We start from the raw sequence: 17,106 nt of genomic DNA, 5'->3' as shown, positions 1-17,106 counted from the left end.
TGGAGAATGTGTGGATGGAACTACTTGCCCAATGGAAGACTTCTCTTGAGATCAAAGGGGCAGAGTCAGGAGAATATTTCCTATATTTGCAAAATTCCAATCCAAATCTCACTGCTATAATCCTCTACAAACACTAGTTGAATGCCCCTGAGAACATGACCAGGAAGACTCTATACAGTGTGCTAGGCTTCCTTAGACATGGCACCTATCCTTGCTGACTTTTTCATAGTTTTTTTTGGCAAGGCAATGGAGTTAAGTGACTTGTCCAAGGTCACACAGCTAGTAATTGTTAATTGTCTGCTTCAGATTTGAACCCAGGTCCTCCTGATTCCTATGTTTTATCCATGGCAGCACCCACCAATGCTCTATCCATTGTACCACCTATTTGCCCCTTTGTAATAGATTCTAATCCAGGACTTGTCACTACTAAAATACCACAATCCTCAGGGCTCCACTGAGTTCTCTCTGAGACTTTTGTGGCCTTATAGTTGCATTCAAAGAGCATTTATGGAGTGCTTTCTATGTTCAAAGCTTTGGGGAGAAATCAAAATATAGCCTTCTTACTGCCAATATTTAACCAAAGGTTCCCTGGCCTCCCTGGCCCCTATTTAAATACACACAAAGGGTCTATTTGGAAGACAAAGGCTGAAATATTGCCAGAAAGGTTACATATAGACTCTCTCTGAGCCTGCGGAAGCAGGAAGGGGAATACTGTAGACACACATTGTTTCTGTGACTTTTCCAGAGCCCTTTAAAATAAATTATTTTTTTTTAAAAATGGATTTTCTTCTAAAAGTAGAACACAACAGCTATCTTTTCAAGAGGTATGTCATTAGACTTGCATGTCATGGGTTTGAACCATCACAAAAGGGAAGGAAGGAAGGAAGGAAGGAAGGAAGGAAGGAAGGAAGGAAGGAGGGAGGGAGGGAGGGAGGGAGGAAGGAAAGAAGAGGAAGGAAGGAAAGTCAACAAAAGAAAAGCCAATGAAAACTAAATGGCCCCAGTTTGGAGACCAGTAGGAATTAACACTGCAGTGGAGGAGCAAGGAGACCCCCCCCTCCCCAGTCTTTTCAGCCTAGCAGCCTTATGGATCAGTGGAACAAGCCAAGGCTTTTATGTTTTCTGTAAAAAGACCTTTGGGGTGCTGGGGCAGCTTTGTTAGGGATGAGAAGTCAAGTGGTATGGCCAGGAACTGGAGGGGTAGTCTGGGTAGTAGCAAGATTCCCCAGGGTATAGTTGAAAGACCTGGGTTCAAATTCCAGTTACTGACTCACTAGCTGTGTGGCTATGGGCAAGCCTCTCCAATCTCATCCAACAAGGATTGATTTATTAATGCTTTATATTTAAGGATGCAAAGATGAAGTCCTCAAGGATCTCCCACTCAGGAAGATAAGACAACCTGTAAACGAGTGTTCTTAAATGCCTCAGAGGGTTGGTGGTACCAATCACTCTGCATCCCGGTCTGCCCATCCTGTGACTCTAGGCCATGTCTGCCCATGCCTTTGACACAGTCTACCCAGCTGGGGCCTTCTTCCCTTCTGACACCTTGAAGATACCAATGAAGCCAATATATATAGTCCCTTCTCTATCCCTCCCTCTTGTAGCGACTAGCCTTTTCCATTGATGTAGATCGCTGATGATAGCTTCCCTCTTTGAAATGCTTTTTGGCCTACTTATGCCTACCAGGTTGGGGTCATTCTCCTTAATTATTATACATTCTCTTTGTAATCTTTTGTAATATCTCTCTAATGATTTTCCTGGCAGAGATACTAGAGTGGCTCACCATTGTCCTTCTCCAGTTCATTTTTATAGATGAAGAAACTGAGGCAAGCAAGGTAAAATGACTTGTCCAGGATCACGTGGTAAGTCTCTGAACTCAGATTTGACTTCAGGGAGATGAGTCTTCCTGACTCCGGGCCCAGGGCTTTATCCATTACAGCACCCACCAGCTAGCATCTACTCTGCAGCAATCAAGCATTTATTAAAAGCCTATTGTATGCACTGTGCTAAACTGCATCTTCTTATACATTATCATTTGAGGAAGGCTAAAGCTGTAGCGACTCAGGGCTCCCAACAGTTGTCCCCTAGGAGCTGGCACCTGAGCTGAGTTAGGAATTCTAAGAAGATGGAGTGCATTCCAGACACAGAGATGAATACACCCACCAAGGAATGGATGTAGGAGATGGAATCTCCTCTCTCAAGACTCCAGTTTCTTTCTCTGAGTTTTGTGGATTTGACTCCTTGCCCTCTAAAGGTCTTTCAAAGTCTAAATATAATTTATCAAATATCCTGGACAAGAAACTGGAATAAGACTGAGAATCAAAATGTGAAGGGCAAAAAGACAAAGGTCTGTGTAGACACCTCTAAGTGTCTGAATCTTGTCCAGGACACAACAGAGAAGATGCATGGAATGAGTAAGAGTAATTAGCTGGCTGGCAAGAAGTCTTGGGCCCCGGTCTCCATTGCACAACAACATTCAGGGAACAGGACCCAGTGCAGAGCGTGACTAGTCCTAATGAGTTCAAACAAGTCTATCTTTAGGGAGTGGGGGGTGGGGACTCTATGACACTGGGGCCCCGATCCAAACTGATTCAGCAACGAGAGGCAATTATGCCCATGTGGAGGTGTCTTGTTGGTTCTCGAAGAGCTCCCTGAAGGCAGAGTCTATCTCACTTTTGTATTTGTCCGTGGATATCCCAAGATCCCAAAAGGTGTCTGGCATGATCCACTGGTTTATTTCATCCTCACAACCATCTGGAGAAGTGGGTACTTTGAGGGTAATCAGGCCCTGTTGACAGATGATCAAACTGAGGTTCAGAGTGCAAATGACTTGGCCACAGTCACACAGCCAGCAAGAGGCAGATGATAAGTGCTTTTTGATTGACTGATTGATTGATTCTACAATGACATGAAAAGCAGCAAATGTTCCCACCTAAAGAACCCAAATCAAAGTTTCTCATGGGTGGGGCCAACAGAAACAAACAGCATTTATACCACAGTGCCAGTCACTGTGATAAGTGACAAGGCTTTTTTTCCCTATTAAGATGAAAGAATGAATGCTAGAAGGGAAGGCACTTCTGAGAAAATTTCCAATTTTGTCCTTATTTTATGTATGGGAAAACTGTGGACCAGAGAGAAGTGACTTATCCAAGGTCACAGACGCACGTGGAAGCAAGGTCTTCTAGACTGTCAGTGATTTGCGAGTGTCCAAGTGAATAGGACAACTTTAGGGGACTTTTAGGAACAGTCTCGCATGCTTGTTGAGATTTCATAATAACCAGTACAGACAGGACCCATCCGTACTTAGGATTCTTTCTTTAGAAGCATCGTTGACTTGAGCAAGGCTGTGTGGAAAATGTCTCAGCATGAAAACAACTTAGAAGGCTTTTCCCAGCCCTTGTTGGATGACGCACCGCGGTATCTCCAGCCAGGGCCAGACCAACATGTCAGCAGAGTAGGCATTTCCCTACATGGTTGGATTTAAAAGGCACTGGCAAAGAACCCCCTGCCAATGAGCATCTGGTTCTAAGATGGCACCTGACATGCTCATGTTTTATTGGCTCCTTTCAGGACTCCTAACAGGTCCTGAAAAGAGCTGTGGAGATAAAATTTGCCTAAAGCGAATAAGACGTAAAACCATCATCCCTTAAATTAGGAAATTAGCTTAATCATTTAGTCTTTTTGCAGCTGTTGTTATCCAGTATTGTCTGACTCTTCGGGATGTAGCGGGCCATGCTCTCCATGCAGTTTTCTTGGCAAAGCTACTAGTTTGCCGTTTCCTTCTTTAGTGCGTTCCCATGTTACAGATGAGGAAACTGAGGCAGACAGGATAAAGTGACTTGCTCAGGGGGTCCCATAGTGAGTAAATGTCTGAAGACAGATTTGAACACAGGTCTCCCTGACTCTAGGGGTAACGCTCTAGTCACTGAATCATTTAGCTGCCTCTGAGTCTCTGTAATCCCCTTTGAAGGCTTCAAACGCAATATAACCCCTGAATTATATTCATTTAGCACTTTCAGGTTTATCAGGTGCTTTGAATACATTGTTTTATTTGGTCCTTACAGTCATTTGGTGAAGCAGGTTCTTTGAAGGTAATTGGTCTCTGACTACAGATGTTCAGAGAATACAAATGACTTGGTCACAGTAAAACAGTCAACAGGAGGCAGAGAGAGGTCAAACCAAAATATTCCAATTCCAAGTCTGATGAGGCTCGTAAGAGGTCAGCATTATGGGCTTTTAGATTATGAATTGAAAGTCATTTGAAATAAAATAGCAATTGTGAGAAAAAAGGAAGGCATTTGATAATGATACCATACTCTTAGGTCTGAGAGGACTCCATCTGTATTGTAGCACTGTACAATGGAAAGAACCCTGATTTTAGAGTCAAAGGTCCTAAGTTCAAATCTTGCTTCTGATACTTATTATTTGACTATGTTGTTTAAATTCTATGGACTTTAGTTGCCTCATTTATAAAATAGGGTGATGGGACTGGCCCATTTCAGAGACTTATGATGCTTTGGATGAAGGTGGGGGTAGGACTCAGTTGCTTCTTCAATAAAATGAAGGGGAAGATCTCTGCGGCCCTGTCCAGCTCTAAATCTTTGGTCTTCCAAGATAAGTCCAAGTCATTCCCCAATTGATCCATGGTCAGAGGATATGAACAGGTAGTTTCTGTTTTGTTTTATGCAAGGCTTGGATGCAGGAGATGGAATCTCCTCTCTCAAGACTCCAGTTTCCTTTCTCTGAGTTTTGTGGATTTGACTCCTTGGCCTCTAAAGGTCTTTCAAAGTCTAAATAGATAGTTTATCAAATATCCAGGACAAGAAAATGAGATAAAACTGAGAATCAAAAAAAAAGTGAAGGGACTTGCCTAAGGTCACACAGCTAGGCAATTATTAAACACCTGAGACCAGATTTGAACTCAGGTACTCCTGACTCCAGGTCTGATGCTGTATCCACTGTACAACCTAGCCACCCCTCTTCCAAGATATTCTCATTTGATCTTCACTGCAGCCCAGTAAGACAGGTTCTACTGAAGTAAGCATCTCTCCTTTCAAACAGGGAAAATGTCATAAGACCACTAGATTAGAACTGGAAGGAACCTTACACTTCATCAGGGCTGATCCCCTTATTTTGCATATGAGAAAAATAAGACCAAAAGAGATGAAGAGATTTGCTCAAGGGCTCTCCCAACTTCAAACCGAGCGTTCTTTTCACTATTCCTTGCTGAGGCCGGAAAGAGGTCATGAAGAAGCCCCATGGTAGAGGTAGAAAAAAGTAGGGAGAGTACAAAAGAAAGGAGAAAAACACGTTTTGTCCATTTTGAAACTTTTGCCCAGGATGAGCTCTATCTTTGAATATTTCTTGGAGCATCAGAAAATCTTTCAAACAAAATGGATTTTAATTTAAAGTCAGTCCAGGTGAAACAGGTGTTTGCTTCTTTTTGGAGGGATGGTAGGCGAGGTGTGATGTTTGTTGCTCCCCAGAGCCGGGAATGGTCATGGAAAAATGGGCAGGAGAACAAAGAGCTTAAAAATAAGACACTTGGATCCAGTCAACATAGGTTGGCACAGATCCATCAGCCAGAGAACTTGTCATCCATATGTTGTGTAGGTGGAGTCTTGGATGCTTCTATGGTCTCCTTTCTACAATCCAAACAGCTTCCCAGGGATGGCCAAAACACAGAAACCTCTGGAAAGAACAGTGCCAATATGTGTTGCCCAATGATAATAATGGACTTGGCTGGGACAGACAGAGTGGTGCACCCAGAGAAGTGCAAGCTGAGACGTGCCCACCCTCACTCGTGGTCCCGAAGGCAAGCTTGCAGTCAAAACCAAGGGATTTACGGAGGTGCTTTTGGCACCAGCAGTAGGAGCTGGAACATGGATGTTGCTCATTGGTTAGTACACAATAACTCCAAATACAGTGGGCCCAGGTGTGAGTGCCATGGAATTCCACAGCCAGGGAAAACTATTTCTGGTCCCTGGAAAGAACATGTGGATGCCAACCAATTACAGTCTTCCACTGGATGATTTTTGAGCTGGGCCTTCTCCAGGAAGATTCAGTCCTGAAGGAAGGACTGAGGCCTTCCTGGGAGGGCTCTTGGTGACTTGGAGCCCACCATTGCTCTGGAGCACAAGACCTGGATTTCTTCTGAGAAGCTGTAGATGATCATGGGCAGAAGAACCCAGTGGGCAGCTCTGATGCCAGATGCCACCTTCTAAGTGTTGTACAAACTGAAATCACAGTTTTACAATCATAGCTCACATGCATACAGAACTTTAAGGTTTGCCAAGCACTTACATTAGCTTCCTTTATCCTCATGACAACCCTGTGAGGGAGCTACAATTATTATTCTCATTTTACAAGTGGGGAAACTGAGACTTAGAAAGGTTAGGTGACTTATCTAGGCTTTCATGACTAGTTAGACCCTAATACCAGATTCAATTATCTCCTTTTTACAGATAGGGAAACTGAGGTCAGGCTATATTTAAATGATAGTCCAGGGTCACAGAGCTGATCTGAAGTAGGGTTCAGATGTATTTCTTCCTGATTCCAGGTCTAGCATACTGTTTTTGCTTCCTCCATGAGTGGATTTAGTTAATACCAACATAAAAAAACCATCAAAAAGTTAAACATATAGTCACTGAAGTGAGGGAAAAAGGGAAGATGGAAGATAGGAAAGCAGGTAGGAGATAAAACATGGGAAGTTATTATGCTGGTTGACATCTGTTTCACATTGATTGACTGGTGGTTGACAAGTCCGATTGATTGCCTGTTTCAGCTTGGTACAAAGACAGCTTTTGTCCCATCAGATAGCTCCTTGGAGCTCCTAAAACCTCCTGTTAGAGGTCAGGTAATATACCTACCATTTCAGAAGGATGTGCATGTTTCTTTGGTAAATGGATTAAGCAGAGGGGATGCTTCTAATCTATTCCGAGCATTGGTAGCTTTCAAAACTTGCATCGATTCCTGCCCTCTCCAGGTTGGGTGACCCTGCCCATGGCTTAGATCTCAACGCCACCCAGTTTTCATCTCTGGTATTATTCTTGGACATTTTTGTCTTCCACACCTATGATTTCATCTGCATAAGGAATTCCCAGGTTAGAAACTCTTCTCTGATGTAGATGAGCTATTTATCTGGAGAACAGAAATACCTCAGAAGTCATTTGTCTACCTGCCTTATTTTAGAGAGAAACAGTTCTATAGAGAAAAAGGAATTTGTCCAAGGTCACAGAGGCAGCTCCCATTGAGCACCCATCCCACCATACCATGATGGTTCCCAAAGCCACATTCTTTGTCTTTGGCATCCTTTTCATGTGTCTCCCTGTGTGGCTAGTCAAGCAATTAAAATTTTTTTTCTCTTGTCTTAATCTTTATTTTTAATTTTATTTCTAATTCAGTAATGTAATACTGATTGCACGAGAAATCTGCAAACTTCTTTCTTGCCCTCTTCTTCAACCCAGGAAGACCAGATCCTAGCATGGAGGGCAACCCAAGGATGAAAAGCAATGCAATGAAGGTCACAGTTTTGAACTGAGGTTTTCTGATTTCAGAGTCAGGATGCTTCCCATAGTACTGGGCTCATCAGTGCCTCAGGGTGACCCTGGCTTCCTAAAGGACGATCCCTTAAAGTTCCTACCTAACTGGATTGGTAATAGGCCTAGAGTTGTAATGGCCTGTCTATCCAAGAGACCTTGGAACTAAGTTGGGAGGTGCATTGTCAGCTTGGCCATATGGTGGGTCAACACAACTGTTGGAGAGGAGATCCTTTTGGGCAGTTAAAGTCCAGCATCTAGCCTCTTCACATCCCTCCTCATCCTACACTCTACATTTCAGCCAAACTGGCTCCACCCGATGTTCTTGAACATTATGTTCTACCTCTTATCTCCATGCCTTTGCTAGATTGTTCTGCAAGCCTGAAACATTCATCTCTAATTAGTGGAATTCCTACTTCCCTTTAGAACTCAGATCAAGGCCTGGTCTAAATTCCCCCATCCTGAATTGTGCTGATATTTGTTTGGCAGGGAATATATTGCCTTTCTTCAGCCCCAAAGTAAAATGGAATCACCTTGAGGGGTATGACTTGGTTCACTTTTATCCTAGCTCTGCTATTTATCACTTGTATGACTGTGGGCCCACTTTGTGCCTCAGTTTCCTCATCTGTAAAATGACCTGCAGGTTTCTTTTCTAAGCTTTCATATGTGATGTTATGAAGATCCCTTGTAGAGCCATCTGGAGGGAGCCAAAGCGAAGGAAGGGATTCCATAGCTAGCCCCAATTGTGCTAGAAACAGGAGTCTCCAAAAACACAAACAAGACTCCTCTTAATTACATCGAGGGCCCTGGGGAAGGCACACAGGAAGTGGAAGCTTCGGAGAAGACATTTCCAAAAATTTCCCTGGAGGTTCTGAGGAGGATTAAAAAGAAAAAACAATAAAAACCAAAAACAAAGCCCACAACTTTCTGGATAGCTGCAGGTGGTGAATCTTTCCAATATCACAGTCTTTCTGTTTCTTTTTCCTTTTTAGGAGCAGCTCAGAGATGCAAAGCCCTGTCCAATGCTAACGCAAGGGTCACCTCCCTCCCATGGTAGTCGTGAGGATCAAATCTGGTCATATTTGTAACTTTCTCTAGAAATGCTAGTTGCTTCTATTCAGTCTGGCTCACTGAACTAGGAGTCGGAAAGGCCTGAGTTTAAATCCTGCCTTAGAGACTTACTAACTGGAAAGTCACTGAACCTCCCTCTGCCTCAGTTTCCTTAGCTGTTAAAAATTGGTTTAATGATAACACCTCCCTCCCAGGGTTATTGTGAGAATCAAATGGAATCATGTATATAAACTAGGCAAGATTTAAGGTTGCTATAGAAACACTAGCTGTGATTATTATTTATGATTTCTTCTTGCCTCCTAAACCACAAGGAACATTGCAATTTTCAGCCAATAGATCTTTGGAATATCCTGGTGGCCCACTGACATAAAGGAGAAATGTTCCTTGAAACAGCTAAGGTTTCTCTTCAGTAATCTGGGGTTGTATGGTGGTGGGTGCAAATGGAATTAATCCCACCCAGTATGTGGAGCTCCATGGGCCGCCACGATGAAGGGATGGTGGTGGTGATGGTCATTAAGAGTCTTCAAAAACATGAAGGGCTATTAGAGAAGTGGTGAGCATCCTATTAAGGGGAAGCAGAAGAAGACAGGATGGGCTTCTTTATTATAAGTTCCTTATGTTGTCACAGAAAGAGCCTTAGATCTTGAGCCAAGAGTCCTGGGTTTGAATCTGTTCCTACCATAGGCTATGTGTATAACCTTAAGTCTCTTCTCAGGTCTCAGTTTTATTGGTCAAATAAGGAGATGTCCTCTGAGCTGCCTTCCAGCCCTAGCCTGATGATGCTAGGATATCTTGGAGAATTTAATGAGAGGCCCTGCATTGCATAACTGCAGTCCTGCTCTTGTCCAGGAGGCCTGTAAACTGCAGGGTTGGGTTACTGGATTGCTTCTGGAGCTGACATAGGCATGCTGGGACAGTGTCTTACTCACCTTTGCTGTTCCCGATGCAGTCTAGTCTCTCCTTAATATCATACTAACTGTTTCAGAAAGAAAACAGGAGAGACAGAAAGGTCAGAAAGAAAATCACTTTCCAAATATAGCAGTTACGCTTTCCCCCAAAACCGAGCTATTGGCTGTTAAGAGACAGTATCCTCAACAGTGGAGGCCAGCAGAGAGATTTTTTTCCTCACTCAATTATCACTTGGTTGCTTATAAAGTCAGCTATATTCTCCTTTTGTGTTTTCAAAGAGCCCCGATGAGGTGTTAGGAAGCTTGATGATTAAATCTCCAAGGAGGAGAATATGGCTGAGATGTATCTTCTTAACAGGGGCAGATGGCCCTGATGTTAGAATCAACTAGAAACAGCATGAGATAGCAACTCCCTCCTTCTCAGGGTTATTGTGTGATCCATCTTATTTGTAAAGTGTCATCCCAATGATAGTGATTATTGTTATTCATCATCATCATCATCATTATGATGATGATTATATCTTAGGATGAGAACCTCGGATCCCAGCTCTAGCTGTGCCACTTACAATCTGGGTGACCATGGCAAAGTCCCTCAAAGTCACTTGGGATGTAGTCTCTTCAGTGGGTCAAACTGGATGCTTTCCAAGGTCTCTTCCAGCTCTGGCACTGTGAATCAGGAGGACTGAAATGGTTTCATATTTTTCCACCTGGTACCTGGTGGTAGTTTTCTTTATGGAGTGGATCTGTGATATCACTAGAGTAGGGAGAACCTTCATCCCCCATATGGACTACAGACTGGAATCATAGAACCTGAGGAGGGTAGGGGGAAGCATACTGTTAGTCATCTAGAACAACTCATACTTTAACAAGAACCCCTGGCATTTAATATAGCCAGTATTGAGCCTCCACTGGAAGACCTCTAATGATGAGGAATCCATGGCCTTCCAAAGAAGCTCGGCATTCTACTTTGGAATAGCTCTCATTCTAGGGCCTTCTTTGTTGTGTGGCAGCTATATCTGTTACAATTTCCGATGGCTGTTGCATCTAACTCCCTCATCTCTATATATCCATCACCTGAACTCCATGGTTGAATCACCACTTCTTACTGGGCATCATTAACTAGATGGCCAGGAGGCAAATTCAACATAGTTAAAGTTGAACTCATAGTTTTGCTCATAAACCTAATTTTTCCACTGTCTTCCTTCTATTATCTTTCCAGACTCAGTCTTGACTCTTTCCTCTCCATCACCCCATCGCCGTCTTTAAACATTTTCCAATTCTTGTTCACTCTCCCTCCCTAACGTCAGTCTTTTTTTCTCCACTCAATATTTTCTCCACTTTCAATATTTCTTACCTGGATTATAGGAAAAATCTCTTAACTGGTCTTCTGATTTTCAGTTTCTAACTTTTTAAATCCATTCTCTGCTAAGCTATCAGAAGGATATTCCTAAAGCTCTTCCTTTTTCATTCACTTTTTCCTGCTTTCTCTGAGCTGCCCACATATTACAATAGAGTCCATAGGAGTATCAGAGCTTTAAAAACAAGCTCCTTATGATTTCATCTTTTAAAATGAGTTTAAAATCCCTAAGGTCTTATTAGTTTTGAAATGCAAAAGGGAAATGATTTTTTTATTATGAAAATTTTGGGAAAAAAAAATTTTGTTAGGAAAACACAGACATGACCATGTCACTCCTCTATTGAAAAATCTTCAGTGATGACCCCATATTTTCTCTATGATAAAATACAAAGGCCTCAGCCTCACACTGGAACATCTGCATAATTTGACTCCCACATACTTATCCAGTCTTTCCCCTGATATTTTCTGTTTTTATCAAATTGACTTTCTCACTTTTACCTTATGCTTAACTCCATTTAAGTTACCTTTAGAATATGGAATAGAGATGGAGCTGTCCGATCACAGGGCAGTGACCAAAGAGAGAGCATTCCCTCCATCCTTTGCAGGTGGGCACTGTGTTTACCTGTCCTTCCCTTTAACTCCAACCACCTGGCTAAGAGTTTGCCTACACCCAGGCACCTGTCTGTTGGCTTCTGACAAGATATGACATATCCTTTCCATCTTAATATTTAAATTTTTGAGCTAAACACCATGTTTTGGAAAACTTTTGCAGAGACTATGGAGTTCAGAATCTTTTGGGATAAATTAGCTTTTATCATCCTGTGTTGGCCTAGAAGAAAGTTCTCTCTATATATCCTTTAGTTCCCAGAGATTGTCAACGAGGAAGTCTATTCATGCTAGTACAGATAGAAGGAAAACCTAGCAGAAGAGCACAGACTCATTTTCTGCCTGCCACACACACACACACACACACACACACACACACACACACACACGGCAGGCAGAGACAACTCTCAGTCTCTATTGACCTAGGCCAGATGCAATCCATGACCTAGATATGAAATGCTTTTTATCCCATTATCAATCCTCTGAGCCATCTGGTCCCTAGCTAAACAGGATACCCGCACAGTGGCAGCGTCCATCAGCAACCAGATCTGAGTAACATTTTCCTAATTTAAAAAACATCATTTCCCCCTTTGTATCTCAAACCTTTAACAAGACCTTTGAGGATTTGTTTTTGTATTTTAAAAAATGAAGTCATAAGGAGTTTGTTTTAAAGCTTTGACACCCTATGGATTCTATTGTAACATGTGAGTAACAGAGAAAGCCAGAAGTAAGAAAATGAAGAAAGAAAAAAGTTTTATTTTTTCCCTTCAATCTTATTTTATTTTCAGGTCCAGATTTTCTCTCCCCTCACCTCACTCACTCACTTCTCCACCCATTTAAAATGCAAGAAATATAAAACACATATGGATTCATGCAAAACAAACTTCCACATTATCCAATAGCTTGATTTTTTGGGGAAAGCATAACTGCTTCAACCTGTACTCTGAGTCTGTGAGTTCTCTGTCTGGATATGGATAGTCTTTTCTATCAAGAGTTCTTTGAATTATTGTAAAGCATTGTATTGATCAGAGCACCAACTCTATCAAAGTTTATTAGGTTTGCAATGTTGCTTTTATGTATATAATGTTCTCTTGGTGTTGCTCATTTTATTTTATATCAGTTCATATAAATCTTCTCAGGTTTTTCTGAAAACATCCCTTTTTATCATTTCTTGATAGTATTCCATCATAATCATATACCACAATTTGTTCAGCCATCCCCCAATTGATAGACATTCTTAATTTCCAATTTTTTTTGCCCTAAGAAAAAGAGATGCTATAAATAAGGGTATATATATATATATATATATATATATATATATATATGTCCTTATTCTTTTTCTTTTATCTCTATGAGATACAGATCTAATCATCATAATGCTGGATCAAAGAATATGAACAGTTTTATAGTTTTTTTAAAAAAATAATTCAAAATTGCTTTTTTAGAATTAATCCAACAGTGCATTAGTGCACTCATTTTACTGCATCCTCTCCTGCATCTGTTATTTTCATTTTCTGTCATCTTTACCAATCTGATAGATGAGAGATGGTAATTCAGAGTTGATTTAATTTGCATTTTTCTAAGTAAAGTATTTTTTCATATGACTATTGACAGCTTGGGGTAGGATGCCAGACCTGAATTCAAGGAGACTTATCTTCCTGAGTCCAAACCCAGCCTCAAATACTTCTCAACTCAAGAGCTTCTTAGCTATACTTCCCCGGGCAAGTCACTTAATCCTGTTTGCCTCTATTTCCTCATCTGTAAAATTAACCAGAGAAGGAAATGGAAATCTACTTCAGGATATGTATTTTTGCCAAGAAGACTCCAAAGAGTCCAACACAATTGAAATGACTAAACAAACAACAGCATTAATAGCTTAGATTTCTTCGTCTGAAAACTAGTTATCTTTGACAATTATCAATTGAGGAATGACTCTTATTTTAATAAATCTGGTTCATTTCCTTGTATATTTGAGAAATTAGACCTTAGGGAGATTTGCTACAAAAATTCCAACCCCTCCCCCAGTTTCCTGCCTTTTTCTTAATTTTAGCTGCATTTGTTTTCTATGCCAAAAAATTTTTTTGTAGTCAGAATCATCCATTTTGTCTCCAATCAGCCTCTCTATCTCTCATTTAATCAAGAACTCTTCCCCCAACCATTGATCTGAAAGATAATTTCTTGTATATTCCACGAGCATATTTATATCACATTGTATACATAAATCATGTATCCAGTTTTTATCTTGATATATGGTGCGAGATGATGATCTATGTCCAATTGCTACCCAACTATTTTCTAGTTTTGCCAACAGTTTTTCTCAAAAAGTGACCTCTTGACCCACTAGTTGGAATCTTTGGGTTTCTCAGATGTTAGGTTACTGTGCTCACTTGTTTCTGTATATTGTGTATCTGTTCCATTGATCCTTCTTACCCAGTACCATATTGTTCTGATGATTACAATTTTGCAGTATACTTCGACATCTGATTCTGCTAAACTGTCTCCTTTGCTCATTAAAAATGAAAAAAAAAACATTGAAAATATCAAATTCCCTTGATATTCTTGACCTTTTGCTTCTCCACATGAATTTTGTTATTTTTGTTATTTTTTTAATTATAAAATAATTCCTTGGTAGTTTGATGGATATGGCACTTAATGAGTAAATTAATTTGGATAATATTGTAATTTGTATTGCATTTGTTCAGCATAGCCATGAGAAATTAATATTTTTAAAAATGATTTAGTTCTGTTTTTGTTTAAAGAATGTTTTGCAATTGCATTCATATGGTTCTTATGTATGTTTTGGCAGATACACAATCAAATGTTTTAAACTATTTGTAGCTCTTTTAAATACTATTTTTCTTTCTATCTTTTCCTGTTGGGTTTGGTTAGTGATATGCAGAAATGCTCATGATGTATATGGGTTTCTTTTATATCCTGCAACTTTGTTAGAATTGTCATTTTCATTAAGTTTTAGTTAACTCTCTAGAGTTCTTTAAGCAAATCATCATATCATCTGCAAAAAGTGATATTTTTTCTCCTTCATTGTCTATGCTTATTCCTTTGATTTCCTTTTCTAATCTTATTGTTGTAATTAGTATTTTTAATACAATAGTGAAAAATAATGGTGATTCTTGCTTTGCCTCTGATCTTATTGGAAAGGCTTTTATTTTATCCTGATTATAGATAATGCTTGCTAAATGATATATGGGTAAGGTAGACTTTACTTATTATATGTCAGAACTTGTATATTTTTTTTTTTGGTTTTTGCAAGGCAATGTGGTTAAAATGACTTGCCCAAGGTCACGCAACTAGGATGCAACTAGGTAATTATTGTCTGAGGCTGGATTTGAACTCAGGTCCTCCTGACTCCAACGTCAGTGCTCTATCCACTGAGCCACCTAGCTGCCCCTAGAAGTTGTATATTCTTAGTCTTTCTGATGTTTCCTCCCCTCCTTTTTTTAAGTAAGGTAGTGGGGGGTTAAGTGACTTGCCCAAGGTCACGCAGTTAGGTAATTATTGAGTGTCTGGGATCACATTTGAACTCAGGTCCTCCTGACTCCAGGGCCAGTACTCTATCCACTGGACCACCTAGCTGCCCCACAATGTTTCCTTTTTAAAAAACAGATATGGGTGCTATATTTTGTCAAAAGCTTTTTCTGCATCTATCAAAATAATCTTTTTTGTTTTTGTTATTATATAGTCAATTATGCTTCTAGCTTTCCTAATATTGAACTAGCTCTACCTTTCTTTTACAAATCCAGCCTGGTCATAGTGTATGATCTTTGTGATCTATTTCTGGAATTGCCTTCCTAGTATTTTATTTAATTTTTTTGCATCAATATTCATTAGAGAAATTGGTTATAGAGAGGTCTTTTGACTCTCTCTGGTTTAGGTCTCAAGACAATATTTGTACCACAGGAAGAATTTGGTAGAACTCTTTTACTTTTTTTTCAGTTTATGGATCATTAGAATTAACTGGTTTTTTTAAATGTTTAGTACAATTTCCTTGTGAATCTTTCTAGTCTTGGAGGAGCAGTCTTGAATAAAAAGTCCTTCACAAAATTGCTTCCAGGGTACACATCTTCACAATGCCACAAAAGCTCCAAAGGGTTGCTTCCCTGGTACCTCACTGCCTAAAAAAGAATCAGTGTGAATTATAAATTTAGGAAGGCCTAAATGAAAATCCTACTTCTGACATTTATTAGCTATGTATGACTATGGACAGATCATCAAACCTTTCTGAGATTTTCTTCATTTCTAAAATGGATCATAATACTGGGTAGCTGTGAGACAAAACTGAGAGAAGGGATGTAAAGTGTTTTTGCCAATTCAGCATAAATGTTCTGTCAATGTTGGTTATTATTAAATATTTTAAATACTTGGAGTCAGGAAGGAAATGTTAATGACCTACAGCTCTTCTTTTGACTATAGCAAGCAGGTGACTGTTAGTTTTTCTCTCCCCTTCCCCCTCACTCATCTCCACCAAATACGTAGGATTTAAACAGATTTTCCTTCTGTCTTTCCTTTTTCTATTATCGTCGTTGTTTTTGATGATTTTGGGGGTTATTTTATTATCATTATCAGCCCAGGAAGAAGCTTATGGATCTTTGAAAATACTGGGCAAAAAATAAAAAGTAAAATTAGTGAAACAAGAAATAGATATTCTAAATGGACCCAATTTCAGAAGAAATCTGAAGACCATAAAGAACTTCCCTGCAAGGAGATATCAAGTCCAGATGGTTCACAAGCAAATTCTACCAAACTCCCAAGAATTCTTTGATTCTATAAACTTTCTAAATATAGACAAATGTAAGACTGAGAAAGAAAATCATTAAGCCAATAGCATAAATAGGTATCAAGGTAAAAATGTTAAATAAAATATAAACAGAATGTGCCCAAGTACATTAAAATATTTATTATGGCCAAGTGGGAAATAGAAATAGAACCACAAGAGTGGTTTAATATCAGGAAAACAATCACTAATAAACTAATAATAAATTATTTCAAGAAGAGAAAAAATATAGACTATAAGATTACATAATTAGATACAGAGAAAATTTTGAATAAAAGGTGAATAGGCCTGCCACTAAAATCATGATTTTCAATTAAAGCATTTCTAAAATATCTTAGTTTAAATATATGTTACCTTTAGAGTATGAAATAAATGTCAATAACAATGATGACATTATTTTCTCAGAATTAAACTTCAAAACATTACATAAATGTCATTATTACTTTCTTACTCAGAAGTAAATTTAAAATCACTATATAAATATCTATTCCAATTCTTAGTCTTCTTACTGAGGGAGTAACTCTTTAGAATTTATAAACATATTAGCAAGAATCAATTTAAAGACATTTGAAGGTTGTCCCTTTGTCAAGGTGGGATTATGGCACCATGATGATGATGAAATTTAAGTTGGAGAAATTTTGAAGGAATGAGAGATAGGAAGGTCCAAACCATGGAGGGCTGCCTAGGAAGAGTTCACATGGGTGAAAGTCAAGAGGGTCACATCCCAGACAGTGCCCTAAAGGGGCAGAAGAATTGCAGAAGGAGGGAGAAGAAAAGGCAAAGTTTGTTTATTTTGCAAATTCTCATATGATCAGCCTTGTTCTCTCTCTCACA

The sequence above is a fragment of the Macrotis lagotis genome, chromosome 7 (assembly GCF_037893015.1).
Source record: "Macrotis lagotis isolate mMagLag1 chromosome 7, bilby.v1.9.chrom.fasta, whole genome shotgun sequence".
Taxonomy (NCBI): domain Eukaryota; kingdom Metazoa; phylum Chordata; class Mammalia; order Peramelemorphia; family Peramelidae; genus Macrotis; species Macrotis lagotis.
This window is presented reverse-complemented; position numbering follows the sequence as displayed.